The 21718-nt window shown below is 44.6% G+C and overlaps 1 protein-coding gene and 1 long non-coding RNA gene across 2 annotated transcripts in view; one reads left to right on the forward strand and one right to left on the reverse strand.

Annotated features, from left to right (window-relative positions):
* LOC111817004 overlaps nt 1-2640 on the forward strand; it is a 13074-nt gene extending 10434 nt beyond the window's left edge. The window contains exon 3 of the long non-coding RNA XR_002821300.1: nt 2558-2640. This is a non-coding gene — a long non-coding RNA (uncharacterized LOC111817004). The remainder of the gene's footprint in view (nt 1-2557) is intronic.
* Ctnna3 (catenin alpha 3) overlaps nt 1-21718 on the reverse strand; it is a 1779311-nt gene that overhangs the window by 902088 nt on the left and 855505 nt on the right. The window lies entirely within an intron of this gene.

Raw genomic sequence — 21718 nt, forward strand, 5'->3', positions numbered from 1 at the left:
CCTAGTGGATATATAATTCTTTTAAGCCAGTATCTTGAATTAAAAAAATAAGCAAGGTAGTCTCACAAGACTAATAGAAATATTCTGAAAAAGTAAAGAAAAATGCCTCCCTACAAAATAAATGAAATAGGATAAGACACATATATAAGACAGTGTCCTATCCTCGATCTCTGTGCAGAGTATTGGTGAGCTAAAGTCTATCTCAGCAAGCGTCGAAAGTCAAATGCTACTCAGGGAAACAAGCCCAGTTTCTCTTCTTGGCAGGTGTCTTCCCTACTGTAAATCTGGTGACTTAGCTTCGGTGGCCATGGTACTCGTGGCAGGTGGGAACGTTAGCCTACATGAAACATAGACGTGCATAGTGAACTTCTGAATAATTGTACTTCCAAAGTGTGTCCTACCAAAAAGTAAATGGGCAAGAATTTCTATGGAGATTTAGAAAAGCAAAAGACAAATCAACAAAATTAATTAAGTAGGTTTCCAACGGCACACAGGAGCTGCTCTGCAATCCTCCCTTGAACAACGATCAAGTGCTGAGAGAACTCGTCTGTAATTAGCATTTGTCAGGGATTCAGTGATAATTGTTTACGCCAGAGTTTTAGCCGTATGACTTTGACATCACTTTATATTATCAAATTCATGCAAGTACTTCTGACTCAGTTGAGTGAGTCTTCATCTTCACTGAAAAGACACGCAGATCAACAAAGTTTGCACATGCTGTAGTAGCTGCTGTACACACTGCACAAATGTACACGGCATCCTTTCACTCCTGAAATGGTACCAGCCAACTAAAGGTTAAACAAGTTTAAAACAGAACCTTTCTTTAACATTGATTTTTTTTTTTCTGGAGCCTTGAGCCTTGTGTAAGCCAGGCAAGCGCTGTACCACTGAGTCCATTTGCTAGCTCATTTTTTTTAAAAAAAAAACCTCTCTTTTGAGTCAGGGTCTGGCTAAATTGGCAAGCCAGCCTCACTTCCAGGCCTCTGGCTCGGCCTGATGAGTTGGATCTCAGGCTCGCGGCACCCGGCCCACCCTTCTCCAGTGTACTTTGTAAACGTCCACCTGCTTGAGAGCTAAAGACCCACTTAGCAACCAGCCTTAATCTCCATAATCCTCATTTCTGTGGAGTGCAGTTTCTGATTGTGCCCTTCCAGTGTATTTTCTTACTTGATACATGACGTGGTTGTCATTAATCCCGCTTTATGTCTGAGGAAGTAAGTCAGACATTGAAAACTGTTCTAATTCATGCAGCTATTAATCATGAACATCAGAGCCACGCCGAGCTCCTGCTCCTCCTGGAGCTCACGATCTTCATTGCTGCTTCCTATTCTCTTCTGGGAGTAGAGTTTAATGCTTCACCTGCTCTCCTTCTCAAACCGTTCTTTCCCTACCCAACTACAAATGCTCTAGTCCCAGGCGCAGGTGCAGCTTTGGGTCTGTCTCCCTTTCTGTACGAGTTTCTCTTGTTTACACAAGGCAGACAAGCAAGTGCCAGTTCTTAAAAATAAAAATCCTAACTTCTTGAAATCTCACCGATGGCAAGTACAGTCACCATGCTAGCTTTGTGCATCCCTTTTCCCATTCTCTATGTGTGTCATTTCTCTCCCTTCTCAAGGACTTCCTGATGGAGAGATGACTGAGCCTAGATCCTTCGAGCAGATGTCACAACAGGATGAAGCATGAAGGCTTTTCAGCAGGGCAGGGATGGTCACAAGAGCTGTCAGATGCAAGTCTGATGCAGAGATAGAGAGGAAATGGTGGAAGCCTCCTGGATTGAGCCTGGAGATTTAATGAGGCCACTGAGGAATTCTCAAGCCAAAGCCAGTCAATGAGGAACTCCACATGTGTCAGGAACACCACTGTTCTCAGTCACTTTCTGGGAGCAGGCCGTGGAGAGCACACCCAAGGCGCTGTGTGATGGAGGCTTCCAGACACAGCAGCTCAGACCCTGGCTGAGTCCATCCCCATAATTGGAAGACAGCTAGGTATAGCCACAGAGCTGTGAGAAGTAACAGCTCCGACTAGGCCACTTGCGAGCCTCGTCGCACTGGGGATGCTACTGGATCTCTCTGAATAATAACTTTGTAGGAACAAAATTGTGATAGAAAATTAATGTTATATATATATATATGTATATATATAATTTATATATAATATAATATCTATATATAAACAAGCCAAAGCCAGTCAATGAAGAGATCCACACGTGTCAGGAACACCACTATTCTCGGTCACTTTCTGGGAGCAGGCCGTGGAGAGCACACCCAAATACAACATAATGTTGTACAACCCACCTGAGCAGCTCTCCTTGAAAGAAGAGCGATTGTCTCCATTTTGGCTGAGCCTGACCCTGTTTCCTTGTATTGATATGTGCAGAGCTGGCTAGGACTTCTCTTTATCCTTTCAATTGGCCTTAAGCAATGTATATTGGTCTAGCCGAGGTGCTGGTGGTAGTCTTTGAAGGCAGCATGGATGTTTCTCTGATAACCCACACCTGCTGCTCTTTACTGTGAGCCGGGTTGAGATAGGACAAAGAGCCAGTGCTCTGCTCTGCCAGCTTGGGATCCAGCCTCGAGATAGAAGCTATGACTTCCTGGGGCTTGAAAGATTACATCAGAGCTGAAGCACCAGACCCCAAACCTTAGATACTATCTCAATATCATAATGCAAATCATTTTTCTGCATGGCCTCTCCGCATATCGCAGAGGTAAATGCAGGCCACCCACCTAGCCCAGCTCACACTACTCACCTACTTTCTGCACTTCTCAGTCATTCATCTTCAAGCCACTTCTTCTTCATGATTGAATAAAACCTGGTTTCGGCCCTGGGTCTAGGGACTTAGCACCCCTTGGCTCACCATAATTATAAATATACTTCAGTGTCTTCATTTTCACTGTGGGTTGCACTGGGAGTGGTAGATTGGAATTAACTTGGTGGGACTCCAATAACATACCTTTGGGATTACAATGATAAACTTCATGGACCGAGATGAGGACCAAAAAGGTCTCACGACACAGAAGGATCTATTAAACATATTCATTGTGTGTATCTTCTCTATATCAAGTTTTTCACCTGCACAGAGTATGCACTTCATAGTTTTACAATTATTTGATGTACATATGTAGAGGATTATGCATGTAAACAAAAGCTTCTACCCACACACTTATTAATAGAACTTTGCTTCTTCATTCAGAAGTTCAAAATTATTTCCACTAAATTTCATGTTTTATCTTTAAACAAAATTCACTCCGATCTATACCAATCTACATCAATGGCCTTATGTACACCCCAAAAAAGTAATTTATGCAAGTGAAGGTGCTCGAATGATAAAGTTCTTTCTATTAAAAACTAACAAAAGAAGCATCCGCCAAACAGCTCCGTGGATTAAAGCATCTGCTTAGACAGATACAAGGGGCAGGAGACAGGAGTTCGATCACAGGGCCTGCCATGCTGGTCCCTCCCCAGGAGCATGCTGAGACATTGTTTGAGACTGGGCGTGGTGGCGCAAGCCTGTAATCCCAGCACTTGGGAGATTGTAAACAGGAGGATCACTATGAGTCCGATCTATGCAGTGAGAGCCTGTACACCCTGTACACCCTGTCCCAAAATACAAAAAAAAAAAAAAAAGCAATATGTTAAATTCCTTGATAAGCGGCATTCATCTGCTCATGTAGCTAACCATCAGCCGATGTATAGTACTCTGTTCTCAGCACGTAAGAAGCAGAAGCAGATCTGACTCTGGACTTCACCCAGCTCACCAAACAGCACAGAACCAAGCATTGGCCTGCAGCTGCCACAGAGCTGAAAGAACAGAGAGATGCAGGGTGCAGGGTGGGCCAAGCGGGAGCAGACTGGGGCAGCGGGGAGGTCAGCAAAGCCTCTGGGAAAGTGAGGAGAGGCTTTAGGAGGTGCTGAGACAGCATGGATCTCCCCCGCTGCGAAGATGTGGAGCACTGGGCTGTGGAGCACTGCCGACAACAGTGGGCAGAAGGGGCTGAGGCGCTGCACAGGAAGCTGGGGTGGAGAGCAGCAGAGTGGGAGTCAGGAAAGCAGGAGGAGCTGAAAACACACTGGTGGAAGACAGACCCCCAGGAGCTAATGTACGGCGAGTAGACCCACGCTCTAGTCACAGAATTTCAATAGTCCTTAGTGAGTTATCATTATCTGCTTTACCACATTTGCCTCTAGTTATTGTTGAAAAAAGGACAAAGAAACAGCGAAGGGAAATGTCGGTCAGCCCATCACAGATCAGCCGTTATTGTTCAGATGGCGTTGGCAATGTTATCAAGACCACCAAAGTAGGTTATGTTAAGCCTCTTGCTGACTGTGTCTATCTAATATCTGATTTGATCATTAAACCATATGGAATCTAATCACTCAATAATGTGGCAGTAGAATAGCAAGCTTTAAAATAATAATACAACTGGGCAATCTGATCATCCCATCTCACACAGTGGATTAAAATGTCATTCTACCCACGAATGTTAAGATATTCTCATTAGCACCGTATTTCGGGGCCTGAGGCATAACAGTGGGTGTAATGCAATTATTTAGGAGAAAGAGCAATAAAAAGGAGCAAAGGACTCACAGGCTCAGAGGCCAGAAGGGTTAAGATGCCCTTAAAGGGCAAGCATCCTTCAAGGCGTGTTCAGGGTTTTGTGTACAGCATAACCCTTTGGCTGTCTTCAGCACTGTGTTCTTGCAGCCCTGTGCCATGGCCTGCTGGCTGAAGTGCTAAATCCCTAAAGTTTACAACAAGCAGGCCTGAGCCTGTGTACGGTACAACGCGGCTGTGCCTTCCGTCTCCTAGAGGGGCAGCATTTCCAGACCAGACACATATTCGCCACTGTTTTCCTGTTTTCATCACTGTTCTAGCTTCAGGATATGATCCAGAGAGGTGGTGAGATGGGCCACAGCTGCCCCATACACCCCAGAGAGGCTCACAGGAGTGCGTGGAAGAGAAAATGAAACTTAAACTAGCAAATCTTAAATCTGAGCTTACATTAGGGTAAACATTGAAACAAAAATGCTAGTTAAATCACTGAATCTTTTAAGAAGCTAAATAAAGGTGAGTTAAAGACCTTTCAGAAAAATAGTTTGCTTAATTTTATTCTCAAGACTTAGGAAAGCAGAAGTGGCCTAGGAGTTACAAAGAAACTCTAAGAGTCAATGTTTCATTTTAAAATGTCTCTGTCTGTTTCTATTGTATGTAGTCCTTATTTAATTCAATCTTTCCAGTTATACAGTAGCATGATTTTTAACAGTATAGTGTGTGTGTGTGTGTGTGTGTGTGTGTGTGTATTCTTTGATACATTTACACCCACGCATGGCAAATCTTAGGAAATGTTGGTCTTCACGTCTATAACCATGATTGAAATCTAGGCCTTATTGGGAATTGAAAAGGTAGAGAGAGAAATCCTAAAGTCATCCCTACAAATGTTTCAACTTAGAAGAATCAAGAAAGACCATGGTCACTGCCATGCAAGAGGCAAGAGAAGCAAAGGCATAAAAATAAGACGGAAGAAGGAAAAGATGATGAAAAACCAAGTCAGCACACACAGAGCAACAGGAAATAAGTTCTGCAGCAACTCTCCTGTGAGGCCGCGGAGGAAAGGGATGGGTCTGCATGACGTGCGGGCCTCGGCATGTGATGTGCGGGCCTTGGCATCACCGGGACCGACCTCGCCTGGCTCTCTCATTGGCCTCTCCTTTGATGGTGCTCCTTTGGCATCCCCATCTTGACCTAAGCTCCAGAAGACGCCCTGGAATTCCTACAATGGTGAAGCAGTCAGTATGGATGCGACAGGGAAAGAAGGGCCCAGCTGGCACATCTCAATCTCCGCGCAGCAGTCATTTTTCACCTGAATTGCGTTTTGTTAAAGTGGACATGGCCAGAATTCCCTCAGTGCTGAGCCAGCTCTATGGCATTCACCTTCACCTGCTGCTCTTTACTTTGGCCTCAGGACCTGTTACCTCCTGGTCAGACGCTGGAGCCAGACGGCTCAGAACAGCGGCGAGAGAGGAGCCTGATAAGATCGCTCACCATTTGGCTCTGAAAAGGATCCTTGTGTTGTACCTAAGGGAGCAAATGGGATCCATCTCAGAAAGCAAATCCTGCTGTTCTATTCTAGGCCTCATGACCATGAGCTCAGCTTAGAGCTACTTCTTTTTATGCTATAGTCTTTTTTTAAAATTAATTTTAATGAGAAAGAAATAGCAATGAGACAGTTTCAAAACTGGTTAGTAGGACAGTCACAATAATTAATACATTGTATATTGTTGTCTTCATAGTAGTTATTCAGAGTACTATGCTATATTCTTGACCCAAGCTAGAAAACTTGGGGTAAGTAGTCTTAGATGCCATGAACAAAAGGTAGGAAAATAGATTTCATTTTGCACCCAAATTTGACCCAGAGACTAAAAATGTTCACGTGTAATCCATATTGGGACACAAGTTTAGAAATTTCAAGTTCAAGTGCCCAGTTAAGGGTCTAATGTTTTAGATAATTTCTGCACTACAGAAATTACTAGATTCGATAGTGGATAAAGCAAATGCCACAGGGCCGGTATAGCTCAGCCACACAGTGCCTGCGCGGCAAGTGCAAGATCCTGAATGTGATTCTCAGCAGCAGAAAAAAAGAAGAAAGAAAGAAAGAAAGAAAGAAAGAAAGAAAGAAAGAAAGAAAGAAAGAAAGAAAGAAAGAAAGAAAGATAGATATCACTGGCACTACTCTTGAAGAGTCCCCACTGATGTGAGGTTTTCAGAAGCCTGACAGTAGGTCAGGTCAGCTAACCAAAGAGACATCACACCCACCCCTTGGCATCTATTCCCTTCATTTTCTTTTCTGTGAGTGTGCAGATTGAGCTCAGTATAAAAATCTAATTCGCCACATTTTTGGCAAACACTTGTTGAAGTATTTGTTGTATGCTTGCTAAGGTCTTTTGTCTCTTAAAACTCGGATATATCTGCTAAAATTTTTAGAACTCAAAGGCGCTCCAATCCTGCTCACAGTAGCCTCAAACTTCACTATTGAAACAAAGCATTACACACATAAAAATGCATAAAATAGAACACAGCACACAATTTCACAAGCTGCCCGGCGATTCTAAGCATCTGCAAATTCCATCTTCCTGGAGTGCTGCCAGTATTTGCAACAGGTTGCAGCTCCGCTTGGAAGCATAACGAAACAGGGCTGCTGGGAGCCAGAGTTCGTCCTTTTATCACTTTTCCTTACTGGTCGTGAAGTCCTAACTGGAACCGTCATCCGTCTGTCCATGTCTATATTATGGTTTTATTTGTTTTGAAAAATGGGCACAGTTAAGGTTGCCACACCTTAGCCACCTGCCACAGTCAGTTACCTCTCCCCTGGGCAGTGGCCCCAGGATGTTGGCGTCAGGGACCAAAGTTCTCCATGATGGAGATTTTGTGAATGTGCTGCTGCCCCGACACTACTGTGCTCAAAAATGCATTCAGAAAGAAAAATGATAGAAACAGTGTTGTCTTCTAATTTAAAGAACATAAATGTTAGTGATAGAATTAAGTTTTCTGAGCAGTATTAGGTGTGGTTTAAAAGTCTTAAAAACATCATGTCATTTCACCATCTCAACATCTCTAGGATGGAGCTGGCTATTACATTTTTCAGAATCTGGCTCAGAGTAGCCAAATCTCCAAAGGTTCACAGTCACAAACTTCATGTTGTGGAATTTAAACCCTCAAGTGCCTGGCACAAAAGCCTTATACTCAAAACTGTGTAGCTAATTCCTAATCATGGTGTTAATACAGGACACAATATCAAAAATTCACTCTTGAACCACTGGTTTTGCTAGGTCATTAAGAAAGAGATTTTGAAGGACCAGCCAGATAACTCAGCAGAATAAAGTGCCTGCTTAGGCAGGCGCAGGGACTGGGGTTTGATTCACACTGTGCTGTGCCGGCCCCGCCCCCGGGGCACACTGAGACAGCAAATGAGACTGGGCATGGGCGGTGCACACCTGTAATCCCAGCGCTTGGGAAGCTGAAAACAGGAGGATCGGTGTGAGTCCAATCTGTGTAGTGAGACCCTGTACACCTTGGACTAAATACATTTTTTTTTAAAAAAAGAGGCTTTAGAACTTTATTAAGAACATCAAAAAAGCAAAGACACTCCTACGCCTCGTACCTCGATGCTTCCCCACAGCCTCATGCATTATGCTTTTCAGAAGTGGCTGGATCTAGGGTTATGTGGTGCTCTGACTGACGATGGTGCAGGGCTAGGACACAAGGCCCAACCTGGGTAGGATGCTGCCTGCCCTTTGGGGCGCAGGCTGGACAGAACAGAAGAGGACACAGAGGGCTGCTGCTTCGCATTTCACTGTTCGCTGCCTTGCTGCTTCTGCCTGCCATGAGCTATTTCTCCTACTGCGTCACCCAACTCTGAAGCCAGCCAACTCTGAACCAAAACCTCTACAAACCATCAGCTACATAAACTCTTCCCACTTACCTGGGCATGTTGGGTACTTTGTCTCAGCAATAAGAGAAAACAACTAAGACAGGTACTATCATTAAGAATCACAATATTCATTTAGTACCACTAAATCACATTGTCATCACATTGTCAACATGCACTAGAAATAAAAGTATAAATCTTGTCATAATATTAGCATAACTTTATACAAAAACTGGAGCTTACAGATCGTGTGAGGCAACTTAGAGCCTAGTCAATCTTTCAATCATGCAAGCATCTGCTCTTCTCAGCAAATCTTAACCATACACTATTACTTATTTAGCAGCTTTCTGAAATCATTGGAATATGCAGTGCACAGAATCTGCCAAAAAGTGCACAGCCACCTCAGGAAAAGAAAACATTGTGTAAATATCCCAGTACTATGTGCATGAGACACCATGAGGCCAATGCAAGGTGCCTTTGGCCTCCACAGTTCCAGGAGGCGCTCACTACGGTGCCATGAGCGTCCAGGTGTGTGTCAGTAATGTGAACTGCTGCATGGGTAACCTTGACCCTGAGGTTGCCACATGTACATTCCAGTCTCTTTCCTGAGGGCTGACAGTGTAGTGAGTTTTTGTGATATATGACATCCTCTAGGGTCCCCACACAAGGGTGACACCTTCTACTGAAAACATCAGAACATTTTTCTTTTCCTGAAGTGTGTCCACATTTTGGTGGACTCTGAATATAGGTTCCTGTAAGTGATGTGATAGAAGAGATACGGCAAAAGAAGTGCTTGGGAGAGTTAACCAATGATAGCAGTCAGCTGCACATGCCAGATGAATAAAGCAAATAATAGATTGATTTTACACTTTTTTTTTCAGTACCAGAGATTGAACTCAGAGCCTTCCAGGAAAGCACTTATTCTACTGAGCTATCTCCCTGGCCTCATATTTTTGTTTTACTTTTATTTTTTTGCATAAAATTTTATTTTATTTTCTTATTTTCTTATTTTTTGGTGGTATCAGGGATCGAACTCAGAACCTTGCACTTGCCAGGCAGGCGCTTATGCTGCTGAGCTATCTCCCCAGCCCCACAAATAATAGATTGAATGGGAGATCAGTAAAAGGAGCCATCACATTGGTTTATTAGACCAGAAATATTTCAGGGATACATAGAGGACAAGGGTGTAATAAAAATAAGGATGGACCTTTGCAAGGCATGTTTGAGGGACCGTGATCTTAAGGCTGGGGCTGAAAATCCAGGTTCAGTGTTCATGTTGGAGATGCATAGTGACACACTTGGGAATGGAGCCTGGAGCCAAATTATACAATTTTATAGGACACACACAGAAGAGTCCAGGTCATACTGATGGAGGTGGGAGTGTTGAAGTCATTGCTGAAGAAGTGATATGACAAAGCAAGGTCTTAAGAAAGTGACAGCAGTGTTCAGGGATCAAAGCCAAGAACCCAAAGTGGAAACCTGCAAGCCATTGACTCTAAGGTGATGAAGTCCAGGATATGGATGGGAAGTGAAGGGAATGACAGTGTGTTAGAAATGCTGCTGTGTTCACCAGGTCCTCTGTCATCTTCTTCTCCCTGGACATACTACCCAGTTGTCCTGGGCTATAAATGTGATTGATAACAGGATCTTTAAGTGTCTCTCTCTGTGTCTCTGTGTCTATCTGTCAGTCTCTCTCTCTCTCTCTCTCTCTCTCTCTCTCTCTCTCTCCCTCTTCTCCATCTCTCCCTTTCCCCCCCTTCTATCTCTGTCTGCCCCTTCACCGCCCTGCCACAACACACAATGAACTAGATGCCATGTGTCAGGATGACAGAGCCATAAGAGGGCATCCCCTTGCTTGAGAGATCTGCATGGATGGCAGCCTATGTTTTCATAAGTTAAGATGTTGATGTCATGGACATCTATTTTACCCAAACATAGCCTACTTTCTTCTCAATAGTACAGAAGGAACTATGTCAGAATTCATAGCCGTGCTTTGGGACTTTGAAGATCCTGGCCTTGGAAACAAGACTAAAAGCAGGTTGAAGCAGAATTTGCCAGTGACTTAAATAATGCAATGAACATACTGCATCTAGGAAGCACTTGTTGTGCACTCGAGGACACAATGCGTCTTCCTTGTTAATGTGTTAGACTATTTTGGGGATTTTGTGGTAACACCATATGTGTGACTGACAAAGCTAAATTTTAACCAGAGCAATGGCAGTACTCTTTATTAATGCTCTTGCTAAAAACCCAAATTGTAAACTAGGAAAAAAAGCTCTGCATGGTCCTGAGGTCCCAAACTCAGCCCTCTTAGGAAGCGTCTGTCTCCTGAGTGGGAACAATAGAAAGAAAGCAGAGCAAGAGAAGGTTCTGAGCACTTGCTGCCTGCATCTGTAGGGCAGGGTCTGGAAAGTGACAACTGAGCAAGCAGCCCCAGCCGGCCTCTCAGCCCAGCCAGCCGCGTCAGGCACAACAGGCAGCAGTGGCCTCGGTCAGCCACGGACAGACATCTTCCCCGGTGCCCCTGCACCCCGTGGATATTTTCACTCTCGATCTCTAAAAGGAAATGAATAGGATGGAAGCATGAGAGGCCATTTCTGTGACTCAGATGAAGCATTATACGAGGTCAGCCACCGATATGCACACACAAAGCTGAGCAGTATTGTAATCTAACATACAAAATGTGGAGCATGTGAGATTTACACACAATCTTCAAAATCCACACATAATTATATCCAGTTTATTTAGGCAAAATTTGACAGACCAGTGTCTCCTGTTGGATCCAGAAGAGTCTTGTATGCTGTTTCTTCCTAGAAAAGTAGAAAACTTAGCAAAAGGTCCACCTGAGAAGGCCTCAGCTCTATCTGTAGACAGTGGACTCATGTACATGTGCTTCTCCAGAATACTTTGCCTCTCCCTAGAAAGCTACTGAAATAAATAAAGCTCAAGATTCTGGTGCTTGTCTGTGCGATGCTGTGCCCACTCCAGGGCTTGTGATGCTTTCTGCCCAGGGAGGCCGCTAGTGGTACAGATCAGCACGAGGCACCTGCAGGCCTACAGTAAGATCCAAAGACCGGCCCAGGACAATGCAGCAGAACAAGCTGAAAAACCACAAAGCCAAAGCACTTGTTTTCAGTAGGACTGAGTTTAACCAGCAAAGATGATTTGAGCAGTATTGGTCAGACAAGGTATGATTTAAAATGATTGCCTGCAGAGACTACATCTTGGATTGCATCTTTAGTCTAGATCAGAACCTAACCCGAAACAACTTCCAAGCCCTGAAGAATGACCTTCTCAGAGTTGGAGAGTGAAACCAAATATCTCTTCTGATTCTACTTCTATCTTAGGTCCCTGGCATTTTCCAAGGGTCACCTCTAGATTTCCTGCATAGGACATGAAGATGTCCTACACAGACTTAAATATTTAGCAGGGATATTCTGCTTTGGGTGGCATTTCAGATCAGCTTCTTGGGGGTCTTTCCTGGAAGATAATGAAGGGTGGAGACTTCATTACACTAATCCTAACCAGCCAAACCCAGAAACATATCTCATGTAGTCATGGAAACTATTTGCTTAAATTCATTAAGTTAGAATTGGAGTAGAGAGGGTGTGGTCACATCCCTTTAACTGCAGACACCCAATACCACACAAGGACCGGCACTGCGGTGCTTCGGCCTTGAAGTACTGCCACCCAAACCATCAGTTCAGAGACAGAGCCAGAGCGCTTGCTGGCCCACACTCAGCCATCTGTTGCACGCTCCACTGCCGATACAGGGCCCTGTGCCAAGGGCACCTCATGGAGGGCTCTTCTAGAGCACGCAGGGTGTCTACAGGCTTCCCCCAAGCAGCTCAGTGTAACTTCCCTGCTGGAAGGGTGCTCCACTTAGCCTGTAGCACCATGCATCCACGCTTCCTCACTCCTTATTACTGCTGTAAGGTTGGACTGCACAAGCTCAGCGTGAGGGAAATTCAGGGTTTGAGCAAAGCAATAATAATAGCAACAGGATCTAACAGACAGGTCAGATTTATATGGAAGAATAGAATTTATCAAGGGGAAAACAAAAATTACAGATAAAAACATGGAAAGATAAAATTTAAATGATTGCTTTTAGAACTACGTATTTTAACTTGTGGTCTTATGATTTTGTGACTGCTGTAGGAGTAACATTACCCACCCAGGCAGTGATTTTCAACATGTAGGAGTAGCTGGACAGCTTTTGAAACTCTAGCTCACAGCTTCCAGACCAGTCAGAGGGTGGGGTGGTGGACTGAGAGGCGCTGCTGCTTCTACTAGTGCCGCACTATGTTCCAGTGAATTGTATAAACTTTATTTTTCTTGAAGGTTGTGTGTGTATGTGATTGATTGGTTGATTGATTGATTGATTTGCATTTGGTACAGGGTCTCAATATGGAGCTCGAACTCATAGTGGTCCTCTTGTCTCAACCTCCCAGGCACTGGGATTATAAGTATGCACCACCATGCCTGGTCTTAGTGGCTGGCTTGACACATTCACAGCAAGGCCAGCATGGCATGTAGTGTCAGGGATTGAACCACAGTTGCTGAGCTTGCCTAGGCAGGAACTTAGCCTGCTGAGCTATCTCTGTGGCCCAAGGTTGTGTGTTAAATCAAAGATACTACTTCTTGGGAAAGAAGTTCCAATTTAAAATTGTACCATTTCCTACAAGATGAAGGGCAGTACTTAAATGAAAGATTGATGATATCTTTCAAACCAAAGAAAAAAGAAAAACAAAGGAGTGGGCTTGCCTACATCAGGGTGCCTTGGGCTGCCTCACCAGGGGCGGCACCACAAGAATGCAGCCCCTGACTCTACAATGACTGACATTTTCACTATGAAGCCCTGTAGCTCCTGGGCAGCAATCACTGAAGATTTGCTGGCCAGGGAGACCAGCTTCCCTACCCTGTGTGCCGAGGACAACTCCGATTAAGGACACTTCACACTCACTGGCCACAGCAATAGCTGCCACTTAGAATTCCACCTGAGTCATACCAAGATTTCCAAAATTCCCAGATACAGGGCAGGCACAATGGGAATCATCAGCATTCTTGTTACCCTCATCATCAGTTATTCACAAACATGTCAGATCTAAGAGGCTGTCTCGCCTGACCTCCACTGCCCCCACCTCTGCGGCATTTTGCCAAGTAAACTTGCGATGCAATGTTAGAGCCAATGGCCATGTAAAGTGGTTGGATGCCTCTCTTTCATCTTTACCATTGTGTCCAAAACAGGTTAAATATTTAAGACAAGTACCCCCAAGTACTAGTTTCGCCAAGGTCGAATATTCAACTGAAGTCCTAAGCAAGAGAAAGTATGGAATGTGATGGTTTTAAAATATGTTCACAAATTCCTTGTCAGCCGTCTTTCCCACCTTAAGAGTGGAACTTAGTTTTTCTCTCCGTGAATGTGAGGTGGGGACATGGAACAGCATGGCAGCTGGATAAGGTTGCCTGGAAATCGGCTCCCCAAGGAGCTACCAATTTGAACAACCACTCACATACCAAACTACCCTCATGAAAGGCAGGAAAGCCAGGCAAGAGGCCATAGTGCCTGGGGTTAGTATTGTAGGTGGAAAGGACAGTTCTCTCTGTCATCCTCTCCCAGCTTCAAAAGCATGGAGAGAAGTATCCCACTTTGAAAAGGAAAGAATAAATTCAACTCCAGGCCTTGTACTTCAAACCCGATACTCAGCCAACCACCATGAAGATGCACATTAGGCAAGGCATCTTGCTCCTGGGCTGGCACAACACAGACCAAGCCTCTGGAACTGCCTTAGCTGGACAGCTAAGGGCCCTTCTGCCTCACCTGCCTCAACCCTGAACAACAGAAAAGAGAGGAGAGCCCAATTTACTGTGAAGCAGAACTCAAAAGCTAGCATTGGACTTTGTCAGGCCTACCAAGGTAAAGCCTGGCATCAGGCAGAAAACAAAGCCCCAGTGCCCAGGCCAGAGCCTCCAGATGAGTCCTTCAGACTTTCCTCAGAACTAAACAGTGTGCCAGTGAGACAGCCAGATTTTGGCCCACACCACTGACTATCAGCGTGGGACTGATCACACCTCCCCAAGGCTATGCAAGTCACTAGTCTGCGAGACACACAGGTACAGCCAGGTTTTTGTGTCAGCCTTGGTATCCAAGGGACTGTCTCTACCACTAACCTCAGTCAGCACAGCGTTCCCAAGCTAGTGCTCCCAGGTGGCATTCCAGAGCTGCCTGAGCACAGGAAGAAGTCTGCTCTTTAGTGGGACAGACTCAGATCTCAACCGTCTCTCCGACAGCTCTCATCCACTCTTAGGCTACAAAGATCTTTCCATCTGCGCAACTCAGGTATGACTCAGATTAGCACCGGTCTTAGGGACCAGGAGACTGTTTTCACTAGTGATGCCTCGGCTTCCTTGGCAGCATGATGTGGGAGACAGGGAAGAGTGGAAGCCAAGGACTGGTAGAGGCTGACGTGCATGGATGTTAATGACCCCTCTCCCATTCCCAGCTGAGCTGTGGATGGGCCCCTAGAGGAGCCCTGGTTTTAGGCAGAGACGCATAACCAGAATCTCTTGGTTTTTAGCCTCAATAAGATACAGCCCATATTAGCACAGAGCTTCTTGCCCAGCTCTCAGTGGATTACAGGCTTAGGAAGTGATAGAAAGAAAGAAAGAAAGAAAGAAAGAAAGAAAGAAAGAAAGAAAGAAAGAAAGAAAGAAAGAAAGAAAGAAAGAGAAGACATAGTGTTGCAGAGTTAGTGGCCACAGGTGTGACATAGGAAACAGGTTGGTAGCTTTGCAGTGATTCTGCCCAAAGCCAGGCAGAATTCTACAGCTTCTCACCATATGCCAGGGACCATGAAAAGGTACCTCATGCTCAAGGAAAGTCTTGAGAGAACAGACCAACTTTTCTAGTGCCACCATCAATTTCTGCTGAACAATCCATCAGTTGCAACTCTGGGCCAGACCTAGGCTTGGGTTGCCCATTAATATTCAACCAGTGCTAGGACACATGGCAGATCTCCACATAGGATGCTACTGAGTGGTAACATGGCATAGTGACTACAGCCTTTTGGTGAAACAGGAAACCTGCTTTAAATTTGTGGAAAGATAGGTGCAATTACAGGCAGTTTACAAAGACTGACGTAAAGGGCCAGCAAGTAGCTCAGCAGATTAAAGCCCCTGCAAGCAGGCCCAAGGGTGGAGGGTTCGATTCTTGGGCCTGTGTGCAGGCCCCACCCCTGGGGTGCACTGAGACAGCAATTGAGACTGGATATGGTGGCATGCACCTGTAATCCCAGCTCTTGGGAGGCTGTAAACAGGAGGATCACTATGAGTCTGATCTAGTAGTGAGACCCTGAACACCCTGTAGACCTTCCCTAAAAAATGCAAAAAAAAAAAAAAGATGGAAGTAAATACCTAATTCTTCAATATTTAAATATTGAACCCCAGTAAGCCTCAGGAACTGTGAGGGAGTCATAATCTCACCTGACGTATTAGATATGGAATTGAAAACACTGCTGTAATGTGGTTCAGTGAATTTTAGAGAAGACTGAGTAAGGGTTGGGTTTAGTGACTTGTGTGCAATGAGACTAGGGCTGGGGAAGACAGAGAAGGGATTCTGTGTCCGAGGGATAAAGTCTTCGCTCATTCAGGAGCTCAGCTAACCTAGCAAAAGTGCATTCCAGACCTCATGAAAACACCTCTGTGACAGGAAACTGAGGCCTTTTCTTGCCAGCCACATGAATAATCCATTTTGGAAGGCCTTCCTATGACGATAGCCCCACGGCACTCTCTTGACTGCAACCTCCGAGGAGACCCCAAGACAGAGCCACCAACCTAAGCCAGTTCTGAATTCCAGATTCATAAAAACTATGAGATAATAGATGTGCGTTTTGTGTAGGGACTAAATTCTGGAGCAATGTGTGGCACAGCAGAGATAGCTGAAGCAGAGGCCTAAGAAGCTGAGGCGGGAGACTGAGGCAAGCCCGACAATGGGATGCACTGAGGCATTAGGCAAACAGATCTGAGCATCAGGAGTGTCCAAGGGAGCTGCATAATGACCCAGCCTGGGATAAAGCAAAGGTAAAAATAGTCGCAAATGTTTTATAATAGATCTTTGCAAAGAAAAGAAAAACTGGCTTGAGAGTGAATTCATCTTCCCAGGTTATTGCAGTTTGACAGCCCCTATATGGCATGCAAAAGGGAGCCCAAGAACCCATAGAAATAATGTGTCATCCAAAGCCACGTAATTCCCTCCCTGGCAGGATATGGCTGCTGCTTTCACACAGGGTCAAAGGCGCACTCACCGCGTGGAAATATGGAGCAGGAAGGTCAACATCATTTGCAGCAAAGCTCACGCTTCTGTGATAGATGTGGCTCAGAAACAAAGCATCCTCTTTGGACACAAGACACTCAAAGGAGGAAACAGTAGGATTCTACAGCCCTTTGTCATTTTACAAAGTTTAATAGGCAGGTGATGAGCATGTGGTGCCATTGATGTGGACTCCATTAATCTGTGGCTAATAATCACAGGTAATAGCTCTTACCCAAGCCTCTTAAGGCAAAATGTTATCCATATCTTAATAAGCACCTGTACTTTTTACCAGCATAGATGCTTGGGCTTCCGTCTTTTGGTCTTCCTTGTCCAGGCTTTCAGCTTGGGGTTGTCCAGACAGGACAATGAAGCCCTGGGTGAGTTCCATGTACTGTGTTCTAACAAGCCTGTTATGAAACATCAGGGGAGAGTGCAGGATACACTGATTTTGTTCTTCCCAGTAAATCACCTCCCCAGGTAACTGTTATAATAAATCTACCAGCTGGGCGGCGAGTCTCCATGCCAAGGGAAGGTTATATTGTAGCCCTCTTGTGCATGCAGTACAAATTTTAAAATCACAAGGAAGAGGAAAAATAAAATAAACTCCTGGTGAATAAAAGCTGATAAAAAGGAAGAAAAGGAAAGTACTTGGGAAGATTTTTTGGACTTCACCTTTGACACAGCAGTCAATGCCATAAAGGAGTCTGTTTCCTTAATAAAATTGAGAAAAGAATTAAGATGTGTGATGTACAGGTGTGAATTTCCTACAATGAATGTAATCAATATGTACTACAACATGTCTGAATAAAAATTTAAAAAATAAACCAAAAGAGGGTTACTGAATTAAAGACCTTATAAGTAAAGGGGAAAAAACCCAAAATTAATTGATCACCCAGTGATTGGTAATCCAATCTGTCTGTCCAACTAGGTAATGGGATTTTCTTGTTGTCCTTTGTAACATAGACTCTTTCAAAATGATTCAGGAATCTCTAGGTTTAGGGTTCCCAGTAGTTAGACAAACAAAAAGAATGAATGCTGTTTTAAATTTTACTTACCATGATTAAAATCTCATAGCCCCTAAACTCTTTTGTCATGAACCAAAAAAAGAGAAAAAAAAGAGAGAAGTAAGTAAGCTAAAAAGTAGGAAAGGAGAAAAATATTTTTACAAAAAGAAGTTGGAGGGCCAATGATATAGCCCTAGCACTTGGGGGGCTCAGAGGGGAACATCACTTGAACCTAAGAGGTGGAGACCAGCCTAGGCAGCCTAGCAAGACTTGGGCTCAAATAAAATAATAATACGATAAAAAAGAGCACCGAGAGTGTTGGAGAATGTTCTGAAATACCTTCATTTTTCCCGCTTTCCTATAGCTGTGGTTCCTGACCCATTCAAATCACAGCAATCACGGTTCCTCACTTTACCAAGCCCAGCAGTGTCCAGAAGAAAAGAAAGCTGACTCAGGGTAACCCGTGACACCCTCAGGGCAGCCTTCTGCTTGTCTGGGTCTCCCTTCAGCACCCGCATTCCGTCCTCCATCCCAGTGACCACTCGATCACACCAGTGATAGCTGCTATGGACTCTGCTATAGATTAGCAGATGCAAAGCGCCACTCATCCTGCCTCTGCGCCCAGCTGCAGGGACTCAGTCATGACCACTAACCCTGCAGTTCTCCACTCAGCTCTGAATCCTCATCTCGCAATCATTCAATTGACTTTCTTACGTCAACAGCCTTCACTGATCCACACTGGGAAGGTAGCTCAGTTTTCTAGGAGGCTGAATTCTCTACAGACCTCACTCCCTCCCACATCCAACTCCCCACCTCCCTTCTTACTCTACTTTAGTCCTATATTCCCTGTTACTTTAGCATGCAGCTGAGGTAGATTTTTTCTTAGTGAATATGAAGCAATAGAATTAAAATCAAGGACTTTCTTTCCCAGAATATAAATGGGGGAAAGCTTTTTTCCTTCACTTAACAAACTTCAAATCAATCCTGGGATAATTTGTTTGTCTTTTTTTTAAAAGAAAATGTACTGTTTTAAAATACAAATTTTGATTGATTGGGCGATTGATTCACCAGTCCCAAGTCAATGTTGAGTTGCAGATGGCAGTGACATTTCTAACAGCTGTGCTGTGTCATTGCACACAAGGGGATGGCTACCTGGGGAGTTCCACTATACTAAGACAGCTGTCACTCCACGGCTCTACATGCTACATGCTCTAGTGGTTTTCTAGTGAATAATATATATATATATATATATATATATATCAACTCCCTCCACAAAAAGATCAAATAGGCTCTTAAGAACTCATCATTAGATGGGAAAGAAGCCTTTAAAAACTCAAAAAGATAGTCTAACATGAACAGCCATCTGAAAATGACACAACACAGTGCTGGTGTCCTCTCTTAGTAGAATCCGCTCTTTACTTGAGCACTTGACTTTAAAAAAAAGCCTACTAACTCCTTATGCTAAAATAAAAGACCTACCATCAAAGAAAAAAAAAGAACGAAAACTCAGTTTCTTGAATATCTTGCTAGAGCCTCATGCAGCTGTTGTCTTATCCTCAATGTGAGAGTGAATGTCAGGGCAGAAAAAGAAGCGTTTAGTTTGCAGTCATCCACCTTAATCCCAGCAGTGCATCAGGAAGCAGCATAGCTGGGAACTGGGAAGCAGCAGCCCAAACAGGCTTAAGCCACTAGCACCCCATACTTGTGAACTCCAACTCTCCCCTACAGCTTCTGCCAATCCTTAATTCTCATAGCTGCTGTGTTCTAAACTCCTACCTTTGGGCTCATTCGCACCTACTGCTAGAATCAGTCAACCTTTACATCATGCAAAGAAGCCAAAGAGATACTGAGAGTGAAGCCCATGAAGCACAGGCTTTGAGGAAGGGAAGTGTTTCACTGATTTGAGAACAGGAGGAAGCCACAGAGGCAATCGAGTAGTGATTAAGTTAATAAAACCTGTAGGCCTCCAAAGATGTTCACGTCCGCTAGACCCCGGGGGTTCCAGGACCAAAGAGATCACAGTCATCACTGACTGTTCACACTGTGAAGTGCAGCCATTCTCCTGGGTGGTACAGTGGATTCATGTTGATCCTTTGTGTTCATAACAAGGGAGAACCTTCCCAGGGGAGCTCCAAGAGATGTGACTGGAAGAAAAGTCAGCAGGATGACAGCACATAGTCAGGTAAAAAGGTGATCGCTGCCCCTGTGATGCAGCGGTTTGCATCAAGAGAAGTCTCAGGAAGCTGAGAGCGGCCCAGCTGGGTGCCAACAAGGAAGTGATGTAAGCCCCGCCCATTATGGGAGTGGCTTTGGCCAACACCTGAAGAGACGCTAGAAGAGAGGAGAGAAAGGGAAAGGAGGCTTTGAGGTACCCAAAGATTAATGGTTAGATACACTGAAAAATAAATGAACCAAAAGAGAGAGCCAAAACCAGATCATAGACTGAAATCTCAGAAAAAAAAAAACAGAGCATTACACCTTCTGCTAAGACCCTTGTTGGACTTGTGATTCACAGAAGTGCAAGACAGTAAATTTGGGCTTCAATTTTTCCTAATTTTTAATAGCAAATTGTAGTAATTTGTGACATTTTGTGATGGCAACAACGTTGTGCTGATAAGCTAGATATACTTGTACAAAGTCATGCAAGCCTTTCAGGCCGTAGCAAAGTTTGTTTCTAAAAGAGATGGAAAATCAGTTGTGAGTTTTAATAGGGAAAATGACTGTTTAAGTATTACTGTGTAAAAGGTGTCCCACAGCACATGTCAGGGACATGCTACCTGAAACAATGGGCTGCTACTACATGTGCGTGAGAAGGACCAAAACCCTGGCAATGGTGGTGCTACACTTGCAAGACTGGAGAAGTAGAGCTCTCAACTCATCACTGGTTGAAATGCAGAATGCTACAGCCACTTCACAGGGCAGTTTGGTGGTTTCTTATCAAATTAGACGTACTCCTATCACACAATCCAATCAATACATTCTCTGCAATTCATTCAAGGGACTTGACAACTCTGCCTACACTAAAGTTGCACACAGATGCTCACATGGCTTCATTCAGAACTGCTCAAATGGGATAGCTGCTAGAGCATCCACTGGTGGTGGAGTAGCAAGGGAAACTGAGTAGGGCCCACCAAGGGGATGTTTCACCATACTAACAGAACTGAGTTAGCAAGTCAGGAGAAGACATGGGAAAAGTTAAGTGTATCCCACTAAGTAGAGAAGGCAATAAGAAAAGTATCCAAATGTCATGATTCCAACTAGTTAGCACTCTGGATGAGCAAACCTCTGGACATAGAAAAACATCAGAAGTTTCCAGGAGTTCAGGAGGAAAAATGGGTGAAGAAGAGAAACACAGAGGATTCTTAGGTACTAAAACTACTTTATATGGTGTTATGATTATTTTGTTTTGCTGTTTGTTCCTTCATTTGTCTTTTTGAGACACTCTCACTCTACAGTTCAGGCTGTCCTGTGATCCTCCTGCCTCAGCTTCCTGAGTGCTGGGATTAAGGCACACGTCACCGTTGCCTCTGGGTAATGATGACTCAACCAGGACAGGGAGAGGCAGAGCAGAGCCATCGCGACGCGGTCAGCAGCATGGAGATCTCTGGCAAGAGTAGTCTCAGCTTTGTCTTAGGGAAAAACAGCCGGGACGTGGCCTAACAGCGGCATCTGGGGCGTGGAGCTGGTGCGGGCACGCAGCCACATAAAAGGCTTTCGCAGGGAGGAGAGCGATGCCCGGTGGTGGGTGAAGGGAAAATTCAGGGAGGCGGGGTGATTTGCTGTCTGAGAAGACAGGTACTGAACTGTGGGCGTTCCCTTAGGAGAGAGAGGGCTTGGCAGGGTGGAAGGAAGCCCCGTGCGAGGGCAAACGAATTTCTTGCAAAGGCTGAAGACACAGCCTCAGTGCACAGGAGGAAGCGGGAAAGCGAGTCCACCACGCTTCAGTTCTGAAAGACATCTCCGGCCAGTAGCCCAAG

The sequence above is a fragment of the Octodon degus genome, unplaced genomic scaffold, assembly GCF_000260255.1.
Source record: "Octodon degus isolate 3935 unplaced genomic scaffold, OctDeg1.0 scaffold00046, whole genome shotgun sequence".
Lineage (NCBI taxonomy): Eukaryota > Metazoa > Chordata > Mammalia > Rodentia > Octodontidae > Octodon > Octodon degus.